This window comes from Lentinula edodes, assembly GCF_021015755.1.
Source record: "Lentinula edodes strain Le(Bin) 0899 ss11 chromosome Unknown C8R40scaffold_50, whole genome shotgun sequence".
In the NCBI taxonomy this organism is placed as follows: Eukaryota; Fungi; Basidiomycota; class Agaricomycetes; order Agaricales; family Omphalotaceae; genus Lentinula; species Lentinula edodes.
In genome coordinates, this window is record NW_025764356.1 from 272,585 (window position 1) to 284,994 (window position 12,410).

A 12,410-nucleotide genomic window follows, 5' to 3' on the forward strand; every position below is an offset into this window, starting at 1 on the left:
TTGACCCCTCGCCGTGGACAACCCCCCATGGTCGCTCCAGCTCGGGGCCGGTCTACTACTCAAATTGATTCTCCCATCCTCTAAGCCATAGCTTGTTGTACTGGAAAACAACCTCAATGTCGTGCTACTTCAGAATCTTCCCATGACCCACCTCCTCACTTCGATCTGGATGCTGATGATCACGACGATCAAGACCCTCCTGTCGAGATGCTCTTCGGCCATGAGCTTCTGTAAGTTTAAGAGAAGAGAAAGTATAGCAAGCAGTTCTTCATCCACGATGGAGATATGAATGAGAACTAGCTTGGTTAGACTGCAACTAGATCGCCTGAGCATTGCACCAATTACAGTATAAGGGAAGATATAGGGCATGTGTGGATAGTCAGCTGCTTCCGAATTAGCAATTGCCTCAATCTCGAGAGATTCTAGACAAGGTAGCTCTAGCTTATCGACATATGCCTCAAGAAGAGCATGCCCCAAATTGTAATTGCCGCTGCTGAAGCTGAGGTGCCTGAGCTTGCGAAGCTCAATTGGTGTGTGCAAGTCTGGTGGGATCATTTCAATTGCTGACAAAAAGGCGGACCATGAGAACTGTATGTCTAGCACAACCAAACTTGTGCAGCATTCAATAAAACAGAAGATGTCCATGCAGCAGTCAATAAGGACTAATTTTGTAAGCCGACCAAGAATGTCAAAAGGAGGGAATGAAACCCAATCTCCAAGATTGGCAGAAAGTGCATACTGGAAAGCGCACTGGCTTAAGCTGAGATGTTTAAGCTTAGGGGCAGAGTCAAAGATCTCTATGGAGGGACCTAATGGAACGAGTATTGTACAGGATCTGAATTACATCTCCAATAATTGGGATGAGGATGACTTCGACAACAATTACCAAGATCCAATACACAACGATTCTAGCAAAGAAAAATCTCACTTTGATCCAAAAATTGTGCTATTTTGAAGCGAGTATGAAGAGAACTGTGGGACAGTAACATGAAGATCTTGCCAATTCAGGGTTTCATAGAAGATATGGTTAAGAATCATGCTTCCGCGTGCAGCAGTTTCCGAGTGCAAAATGATTTCGATTGACCTAGGGAGATTTCTGGATCAAGCTGAGAAGTTGTGAACAGCAAGAAGGAGGGAAAGGCTGGATTCTCCCGGTTCTGGAAGCTTGACCGATATGCGAGCCCAAAGAAAATCGCAATCAAGGCCAATTTTGCGCCAGAATACACAGGTAGTGGTGACTGAAATGACCAAAGGAGGTTCTGAATCTGAGCCATATCCAATCTTAGTTACTGAAGCACTGAAGCTGAAAATCAAGCGAAGAATCTATGGAGGTAGTTTTCGAACCGGAGCAGTAAGGCAGTATACAATTTCGGAGTCATAAAGTTGCCGTTTGGTCATAGTCAAGCCTTTATGAAGCCCTGGATGCAGAGCACCAAGCACCATGTTGGAGACCACTCCACTTGAGCTCAAGCTCATCAAAAGTTGCTGTTCGTGCTGGACAGACAAAACTGTAAGACCTGGGTCAAAATAGGTCTTAAGGTGGGTGTTGGTATGAAGAGTTTATGTTGTAGCGTGCTAGGAGCAGGCTGGAGCTCGAAGGGAGCTACAGAAACCGCAACCGAGGACAGGAATGACCTAGTAGTGGTTGGGATAGAGAGTTGTGACCCTTGGAGGGGTTCCTGTAAGGTCCAGGGAGGTAAATGTATGGAACCTAGTAGAGTTGCGTAGAAGGAGTTATACTCGCTAGAACATCAACGTGGGATTGAATAGGTCATAGAGAGAATAGGTCTCAAGTGTATAAGCTCCTGAGAAGATATATGCCTGGGAGGGGAGGTCCCGGGAACTGGGGCTTAGGGGTGGATGTCCTCAAGTGTTGGAGGTGGTAACGGAGAAGCGGCACGTAGTTCGATGTAAGGGGTAGCTTCGACATTACCTAGATCGAGATCCCAGAGCTTGTGGAGCAATTGGGGAGCTCGAGGAGGTTTTGGGGAGGTTAGCTCACCAAGGCGTTAGGCGTTGGGGAGCTTTAGTATTGTTTGAGGGAGCTCGGAGACTCACTTGGATTGCTTAGACGTGAAGTAAAAGTGTATGTTCAACTGTAGAGATGATCGTTGAGACAGTAGGCAAGAGTAGAGAGAAACAGAGGTAAAGAAACAGAGAGTAAAGAGAATTCCGTATAGGTAGCAGGTACAAAGGGACAGGGACTGGACCTATGTAAAGAGTGTGTGTTCAAAATATACCAAGCTAGGGACACTGATGATACTTACATAGGTGGGCTGAATAGGTAAAGGGATATTGTAATAAATGAGCATCTAATGGGGCTGGCATGAAGTGCGGAACCCATGAGGCTAAATTGATAGGGGATTGTCCAGCGGTATACGTGAGTCGTGGAGCTGTTGCTTCAGATGGAGGTTGGCTAGGGTTCCATGGTTCATGGGGGTTTCATGGGAGGTTATTTGGGAGGTGCAAAGGAGCTGATACGCAGTTCTGGGATGTCTAGGAGGGTAACAAGGGGAGCTTTTAGGGACAGGGCATGACATTACCCCCCCCTTCACTCTTCCGAGCCTCCAAGGAGGTTTCACTTCGAAATATCACGTGGCTTCCACGTGATCTAATTCTTTCCATTTATAAGTTCATTTTCCCTCCCCATCTGCCTTCTTTATCCTCCTACCTGTCATCACCTGAGTAAAACTCGACTGCAATGACTGCACCTCATGCTTCTACTTCTGCCGGGGTTTCCGATGCTCTTGGCATACCTCCCTCCTCTCCAAATCGCCGCGACTCCGATGTGGACAAGATTGTAAGTAATGTGGAGGAACCTTCCCTTGGGCAGCTATCGCTGTTTAAGTCTGTCTTTGGCATAGGTGTCTTGCTTGCACATTACATTGTCGACAATCCCTTGTGGTCTACCTTGGCTGCTGCAGGTCTGCCGTGTCCCACCTGCGTTCGAGGTAAAAAGGAAGGTAGTTGCTCACTTGTTCCCCATCTTGCTCAGTGTAGCAATTGTGATGATAAAAAGCCGTGTGTCCTTGGACGATTAGCGCACTTTCGATATTTTTCCCGCAAGTGCTCTCACAACTTGGCTTTCGCTCGTCGTTTCCTGGAGGTCCACGGAGACCCAGGTCAGCGCACCCGCTACTCTCTCCCAACTGAGCAGTGGCGGATCCTTTACGATCGTGTTGAACAGAGCACTAATCCGACCAGTGCACTTCTTGAGTTGAACCCTTTGGATGATCAGGATCAGCGGGAGCTGGATCGTCAGGAGCTTCGGGAGTTTTGTCAGTGCCAACCATTGGTTCCTGGACCATCGACATCAGTTCCTCACACCTCCCTGTTAGCTGGCGGTTCTTCTCTCCTACCTCCTGCTCCAGTTACGAAAAAACGCAAACGACTAGTCAAGGTGGATCCTGGTTCTACCCCCAAGCGTCGACGTCCGGAACAGGCTGTGGATAGGTCGTCCCCCATCGCATCTACAGTTCCACAGGTTGAGGGAGGCTCAGGTTATTGTTGCGTGGTTCTCATCCTCCATCCTCCTCACATTCCTGATTTGGAGATTCCCACTTTGCCGGGAGTAGGGCACCCCGTCCCTGAGGATTCCTCCCATCAGTCGGTTGTCGACCAATCTCGATCTCAGGGTTACACCGAGATCCCTCATTGCATTCCACAGGCTGGTTCGTTTGAGCAGTTCGTGCCTCCAAGTGAGGTGGAAGACTTTTCTCGGAGCAGAATAAAAACCCCCCCTGTTCAACAGGTCAGTAACTGGTTTTACTTTTTCTTCCCTTTGTCTGATATGCCTATCCAGCATTCTTGGGAGCCTTTGCGCCCCTACCCTCGTTCCCAAGCCTCCTCCGCTCTAAGGGTTGACAATGACCGTCTGAAGACTGAGGTGGAGGAGCTTCAAACACTCCTTGCGCAGTCTCGTGGTCAGGTTTCAACCTTGACCTCTCTCCTCCGAGACACCTCATCTTTGTTGGACCTTAGGAGCCAGGAGCTTGAGGCCAGTTGTCAGTCGTTGGAGGAGGTTGCAAGGGACCGTGCTGAGTATCAACGGGTTCTGTCCCAGTTTCGGGCTATTGAAGCTGAATTGCCTGAGCCTGCGTCTGAGGTATGTTTCCTTCCCCCTTGCTTTGTTTCTTACTGATCTAAGCGGCTTTCTCTTGTCAGGACCTTGTGACCCATTTCCACATCGCCCATTCTGAGGTGGATGCCTACAAGGAGGTGGCAAAGCATCAAAAGCAGGAGATTGGGGAGCTCCGTAAGCAGGTTGATGACGCTAGTAGTCGTTCCTCCGATGCTTACGCGGAGCTTGACTCCGCTAATGCTCGTGCATTGCGTCAACAAGATCGTCTGGAGGAGTTGGAGGAAATGGTTTGCCGGTACCGGAATAGGGCTCATGTTGCCGAGGGTTTGATTAAGCAGTACCCTGAAGATGAGGGTTTGTACAAGGTCGAACTGCCCTCCCTTTCAGAGGTTCAGCGGAAACTCGATGCCTCAGAGGCCTTAGTTCGTCGGTTGGCCACTTTCGCTCACCGACTTTATCGAGCCTATCCCGCAAACTTGCTCCATTACCATAACCGGTATGTAGGAGGTCTCCTGGAGGCCATCACCCTCCTACTGTATTGTGGCCTCCATCACACTCCCGAGCATCTTTCCTCTGTTGTTGACCCCGTTTTGGGTTACTTGTCCCAGGCTCGCTTTACCCATGGTGAGCTGCATCTTTGGTTGACAAGTAGTCTCCTGTATTACTATTCCAATGCGGCAGACCGGGTCGAGGGTCTGTACCAGGAGATGTTGACCCACTCTCGTTTCCCTTCTCATGATGCCTTCCTCACGGCTGCCCAGCACACCGGATATGTAGATGCCCATCCTGGTTCCTTGGAACCTCCTCTCCATAGGAGATTCTTTTCCTTTGATCACCCCATTCCCATTACACCTTCTCCTACATCCGATCACCTCCCCGCCGTCCCTGCTATGGATTCTATTATGGTCTCCTGGGAACGTCTTATCGCAATATGATTGACACCCCAGGACCCCATTACTTCTTTCCCACTTCAATGGAGCTTCCTGGCATTGGGGGCGGTCCTTCCCCTTTAGAAGGTTCTGTTTTAGCAGAGGGGGATGACGAAAATGCTCCCAGGGAGGTTGTGGGGGTTACAGGGGAGACGGGTGTGGCTCTTTGTCCGAACGTTGCAACACCCACAGAGGAGGATGACAGGGATCCTCCTGTGGGAGGTTCGGAGACTCCTGCCATGGCTTGGACTCCTCTTTTCCTCCCTGCTTCTCATTCTCCCTTGTCTCCCCTTCTAATCCTGTCTGTCCCTGTCGTTCCCCACATCATCGACCTCACAATGATTGATAACAATGGCAAGGATTTATATGAGTCTTGTGAGGAGTTTGAAGCTAGGATGCAGGGCGATGTGGTGGTTAAGAACAAGAGGTTCAGTCTTGCGTTGTAATCTGCTTCTATTCCGTGGTACGATTTTGTTATTTTTCTTGTTGTTTTTTGTCTAGTGTCGCGTAGTCCGTAGTCCGATTCCTGAATGTGACTCAATTCTTTCTTATGCATTCGATGTGAATTGGGAGTAGCGCACTCAGTGAGGAGTGAATGAATAGAAAAAAAAATGAAGTTTGCAATGGAAATTAAGAAAATCATAACTATTCATTGTGTGTTGAAGTCTTTTGGTCATTAGTTCGTGTTCCCCCGCCTCCCTCCGTCTTTCTTTCCCCTCTCGTTTCCTGTGCGCCCTGTTGATCCCGCTACCTCCTCCCTGTCATCCTCGGCCTGCTTCTCCAGTAGCTCCCATTGGTCCCACTTTGGTTTACGCTTTCTATTGTGCTCCCTATGCCACTGCTTCATAAGTTCCAATGAGCCTGCCATTCCTTCCCATCCCACCCATGAATTAATTCGGAGGTATGCTTCTACCGTCTGGTTTACACATTCTGTTTGTCCATCTGTTTGAGGGTGGTATGCCGTGGATAGGCGAGACTCAATTCCTAACACTCTGCAAAGCTCCCTCCAGCATTGAGACATGAATAGGGAGCCCCGGTCTGAAGTTATGTCGGAGGGCATCCCATGCTTTGAGAAGACGTGTGTCATGAATAGATTGGCAAAGTCCTCCGCATTATCCGTCATATGACAAGGAACATATATGGCCTGTTTGGTGAGTCGGCAGACTACTATGAGGATGGCGTCGTATTTCTCTGGACCCGCCATGGCTGGGAGCTGGGTGATGTGGTCTAGGGAGATTGAGGACCAAGGTCGTTGACCAATTGGTAGTGGACGGAGGTTCCCGTAAGGTTTGGAGCGACTGGCTTTGGCTCTCAGACATGGGTGGCAGCTCTGTACGTAGTAGTTCACGTCCTTAGACAGCCCTTTCCAGAAAAACAGCTCGTTTACGAGCTTCTTGATGCGTTTCTCCCCCGGGTGTCCCCTCAGTTTATGGTCGTGGTATGACTGTAGGACCTCCCTTCTTAGAGTTCCAATGTCTGGGATATATATATGACCTCCCCTCTTTATCAGCCCATCCTCCCAAACGAGAGATTCCTCCTCGTTGCGTGCAATCCTCTTCAGTGCTTCAATCATTGTTGTGTCCTTTGGAGCTTCCCTTAATTGATTTACTAGGAGGTCTTCATTCATGAGGATGGTAGCGTTCAGATGTTCTGGAGGTATGAGTACCCTTTCCCTCCCCACTAAGACCTGATTCTGTGGAGCTCCCTTCTTTGGGTACATGTCTGATCTTCAGGTGAGCACGTCCGGTTTGGCTCCCAACCTCCCTGGTCGATAGTTGATGATGAGATCGTAACCTGAAAGGAGCTCTGCCCACCGGGCTTGTCGTGCTGTCAGTTGCTTCGTGGTGGAGAAGTACTGGAGGTTGTTATGGTCTGAGTATACTTGGATCTGGTGTCGGGATCCTTCACAGTACGCCCTCCATTGCTTGAAGCAATCCACGATAGCTAGGAGCTCCTTATCGTAGATGTCGTAGTTCAGCTCTGCTGAGATCATTGATTGCGCATGGAAGGCAATGGGGTGTATCTCCCCTGTCTCAGGATCCAGTTGTGATAGGATCCCTGCTATAGCCAAGTCTGAAGCATCACATTCGAGGATTACCGGTAGGTCTGGGTTGTAATGCCCCAAAACTGGGGCTTCGGAGAAGGCTGACTTCAGGAGTTCGAAGGCACTGCTACACTGTGGCGTCCAGTTCCACACCAAGTCTTTTCAGAGGAGCTTCATGAACACCTTGATGATTCCCAAATAGTTGTCTATGAACCTCCTATAGAAGTTTGCGAATCCAAGGAATGCCTGGAGCTCCTTAACCGTCCTCGGTTTTGGCCAGTCCATTACCGCTTTCACTTTCTCTGGGTCCATGGATACCCCCAACGGTGATATAATCACCCCCAAGTATTTGACAGTGTTGACATGGAATGCACATTTTTCCGGCTTTGCATGGAGGTGGTTCGCTCGTAGTTGTTCGAGGACCTTCTGGATGTGTTCCATATGGGATACTTCATTGTCGGAATAGATCAGTATGTCGTCCAAGTAGATCACCACGCAAACGTCTACCATGTCGTGAAAGATCTCATTCATGAAGAATTGAAACGCGGAGGGAGCATTCGTGAGCCCAAACGGCATTACCAGGTACTCAAATGACCCATACCGAGTTTGGAAGGCAGTCTTCCACTCATGTCCCTGGGCTACCCTGATGTTGTTGTATCCTGCGCGGAGGTCGATCTTTGTGAAGATCTTCGCCTTCCGCAGTTGATCCACTAAGGTGCCTATCAGTGGTAGAGGATACCTATTCTTCTTTGTGATCTTGTTCAGGGCTTGATAGTTGATGCAGAGTCGTAGGGTACCATCCTTTTTCTTGGCAAACAAGACAGGAGCTCCTGCGGGGGAACTGGAGGATCGTATGAATCCTTTGCCCAACATCTCGTTGATGTATTCCTTAAGGGATTTCAGCTCCTTCTCCGACATGTTATAGAGCTTCCCTATGGGGGGTATCGCATCCCCTTCCGTTTCGATTTTGATATCGTAAGGTCGGTGCAGAGGTAGCGTCCTTGCTTCTCCAGGTGAGAATACGTCCAGGTAGTCCTGGTATTGGACGGGAATGGATTTCTTTAACTCCTCTGTCTCCTGGCGCTTTGATGCTTCTTTGTCGAGCTCCTTGATGACCCCCCCTTGTTCCGAACTAGGATTTCCACTCTCAGGATCCTTTGGTTGCTGCACTTTCTCTGGGGCGCTGCTATCACTCGCCCGGAGCATTTCTTTGGTAGGGGACTCTTCCTTTGTGGGCGATATATGAAGGAAGTACGCTGGGGTTCCCTCCCTCAGTAGATGATCCATCCCAGCAGCTCCTATTAAGCTGATGGGTTTCCCTTGTATGGTGGGATCCGATTTTTGTTCCACCACATGGGTACCCGCTATGAGTTGCTTTCTTTGGAAGTTGTTACATCTTATTGAACCCTTGGGAGTCAGACCAGATCTTGAAGGAATCTTGGGTATGTTCAAGCTTTTGATGTCTAAGGTGGGGAGGTCGGGATAAGGTCCATGTTCCCTCCTTTTCTTCCTCCACCGGACTTTTTGCTTAGCTCCCGGCCAGGAGGAGGATCGTTCTGTGTCCCTACTTTTCCACTTTTGGTAGGCCTCTTCTGAATCCTTCACTGGTCGCGGAGTTTCTGCCTTCATGGCAAATCATCCCGCCTCAAGGGTTTCCTCCACCTCTTGTTCCGTGCTTTCGCTTGCGAACACTAGCCATTCGTTGATCCCCATAAGGATTGGGTCGTCTGGTCATAGATCTTTTTCTGAGGGGAATAACTCGTGTGGACCTGGTTGTCTCGCCTCGTACTCCTCATCCTTCACTTCCTCTAGTTTCACCCTCGTCCTTGGAGCTTTAAGAGGAGCTTCAGGAGGTTGTTGAGGAGCTTCTGGAGGTTGTTGCAGAGCTTCAGGAGGTTGTTGAGGAGCTTCAGAAGGTGGTTGGGGAGTTCCTTCGTGTATTTCCTCGCCGTTTACCCCCCTTCCTAGCTCCTCAGTACCTCCCTCGGCACCTGGTTGGACAATTTCCGATGCAAGGGCTGCTGAGATTTGGATGTTTCGGTCCTGGAACGTCAGGCAAAGTTCCTTCCAGTCAATTACTGGGTTGTGCGTGCATAGCTACGGTAGTCCTAGCACAATTGGAGCCGTGGGGTGTAATCAAGTTACTAGGAACTCCACCTTGTGAATTGTTCCATCCGCAAAGCTGATCTGGTCAGTGTAGGTCTGAGTTATCAATCCTGCAGAGGTAGGTTGCCCGTCGAACAGCTCCAAAGGGATGCTGTTTGTTAGGTCAACCAAATTTTTGGGATGTTGCATAGCGACCGTTTTGTCTATGAAGCATCTAGTTGCTCCACTATCCACTAGTGTGGCGTATTCTTTGTTTTCATTGAGGTCGGAGAATGGAAAGCATGTAAGGATGATGAAGGAGTTGTAGGATCGGGATGTGAGACAAGCTGGCTGACTCCCCGCGAATGCAGCTCTTATTGTGGTAGGCAAAGATGTTGCAGGGCTTCGCAGTTCGCCCTGATCTACCTCAAAGCCCCCTGCCCATTTCCCACTTCGTCCAACAGTTCTTGCTCATCTTCCTTTGGTGAGTCTAAGATGTGAATGTTCCAGAGATCGTCCATTCCTTCCCGTTCCTCCACCATGATCCCGGCGCGAATCCGTTCTAAAGGACGAGTTGAATCGTCCTTATGACCTCCCCCTTGGTTGGCTGTCCCTCTCCCTCGAGTTGAATCAGCCTTGGAAGCTCTCTCTGAGCTCCCTTGATCCTTTGCTAGACGTTCTAACAATTCCAGGTTAGGGCAGTCCTTTGCCCAGTGCTCCTTTCGTTCACAACGCATGCAGAGCTCTTGCCTTCATCTCCTCCACTTCTCCGCTCTTTCCTCAGGAGTCCATTTCCTCCCAGTATCAGTAACTCCTGCTCGGAGGACCGCTTCAGTCCATTCTCCCCCATCCCTGCAGTGGCAGCAGTCTTCGTCTTCCTCTTGATTTTCGCTATCGTAATTTTCTCCTTCCCCCCAAGCTGCAGACGCCCTCTGTTGTCCCTCTTTCCAGTTGGACCTGTTTTGGAACCTCCCTGTCACAGCTGGTTTTGGATTGGAGGTCCAGACGTCAGCTGGATCTCGTTCCCTACGCAAGGGGGACTTGTAAGGAGCTTCGGGTGCTAACTCCAACCCGGGAAAGCGACTCAGCCATCCTTGCAGTGTTTTTTTGCTGTGGAGGTTCCTCAAACTCTCCGCTTGCGCACGTGCAGCTCTATCTAACTTCGTGAACACTCGAGTCCATTTGTCGTAGGATTGAGGTTCTTCCCTTCTGGTAACAACCTGTAGAGGCAACCAGGGAGCTAACCCTTTCTTGAGGTATGTCACCAGGGCCTCATCGTTAAATCCGGTCAGAGGGGCATATACGTTGAAGCGAATGAAGAAGTTGGCGAAGCTTTCCTCTGGCATTTGCTTCATCCAGGCCAGTCTCCTCCTTGCCTCGTCCGCCTCGTCAATGGGTACGAATTTGGAACCAAATTCTCGTTTGAACTCCGTCCAATCTTCGAGACAGGTGTACTCCCCCCTCAGTCTTTGCTGATTCAATGTATCGAAGTGGGATAGCGCAGCGCCAGTGAGAGCCATGGTGTATATCCTGTGTCTACGGTTTTCTGCAGCGATTGTGTTGACATCCTTGTTGCTTTCTTCATCAATTTTTGCAGCCGCCGCCGCTAAGTTTGCATTCCGAAGTATTTGGATCGCCTGGTAGTTCGGGATATTAACCCTCAAAGGGGGAGGTTCAAATCGTACGGCTCCTGATCTGTAGTTAGATGCTCGGTACAATATACGCAGCCCCGCTTCGCCACAGAATTCCTTCTCCCTTCTATGGGTATGAGGGAGGAGGGGAGGTATTCCCCTCGAGTTTCGGAACAATCACCCGTAATGTGCCTCTGCCTCTAACAGTTCCAATATCCTCTCTGGGTCCAACAGGACATTGTACAACCAGAGAAAGTCTGATCAGTTTGCTGGGGTCATCAGCCACTGCTGGGCCTTCTCTGGGAGGTCTATCTCCAGTTGAGTTTCCACTGTTAGGAACTGTACCCATAAGTCTGAGAATTCGAGACCGTTGTCGAGCTCCATGTGGCTCTGCACACGGAACTCGACAAGGTCCCACGCGATAGGTAGCACATCGGGCTGAGGACAGGTCGTACAGGATAGGCCAGCGGTAATCCCTCAAAAAGGGTACCATTGGTAGCCAGTCTTATTTTATTTGTTCCCTTAAAAAGTACTTATCCCGCACCCTCTCTGTATGATCCAGTGTTTCGAGGGTTCATTTCTTTTGTTTCAAACGTATTTTAAGTCACATGTGTATGGTATCTTTCCCTACTTAGAGAGTAGGTAAAAGAGAAGAGAAGACAGATTTTATCCCCCTGACCTTCGGAATCTAAGAAAAACCTAGGAAAAATCGTACGAAACTCCCCAGTTCAGGCCATTCTTCAGACCAACTCAAACCTCCCGTCGTACTCGAGACGGGTCTACTTCGTGTGACGGATTAGATCTCGTTTCATACCATCTCCCAATATTTCGATCCCCATTGACTCCAATACCTCCCTTAAGACCATAGCTACGTCCTCCGGGATACACTCCTGAATTCAAATGACGTCTTCCAGACGCAATGTCATTTCAGACAACGGTTGTACTGGGAAGTTGGTCCTGCTATGATGTATTGCATGTGTACCCAGTTGGGCGTATTCATAGCTGGACTCTTCAGGAGAGTGGAGAGCGAACTTCCTCGTCTCGGGGGAGGAAGGTTAAGGGACTGTACTGGAGGAGTTGGTAACCTCCGGGATGACGTCCGAGACTGTTTGGATATTGCAGGTGATACCCTCCTCTCTGGGAGTTTCTCCTGTTGTCATACTGTAAGAGGATCCGTATTCTCCCCTTGTATCCTTTCGATGGCGGCTACTTGGCTGCTGACTCTTCCACCCGCGTTCGAAGCTGACTCCATGTCTAGCTGCGGTACCGGTCCAGGAGGAGGTCCTCTCGTTCCCCAGGTAGGGGAGTAGGTGAAACCTCCCATGGGACTACTGGCAGGTTGGGCATAACCCATGGAGGTATACCTCCGTTGTGGTGGTCCCATCCCAGGTTCCACGGGAGGGGGCTCCTGAACCGCAGGTTGGCGTCCCTTGGGGGTCCTTACGTTGCTAGCGGTTTTATCCCCGAACGACTGTTCTGGAATGGACATCAGGCGTTGACCAGCTGCCACTGTGATGACAGTGGAGCTAGCAGCCTGGTTCAATTTTTGAGCTTGTGTCATGTTTCCACAAGATAAGGCGCTCTTTTGTTTCTTTGATTCGATCTTGGAACTAGAAGGTCGTTCCGTTGACGTCGCAGAC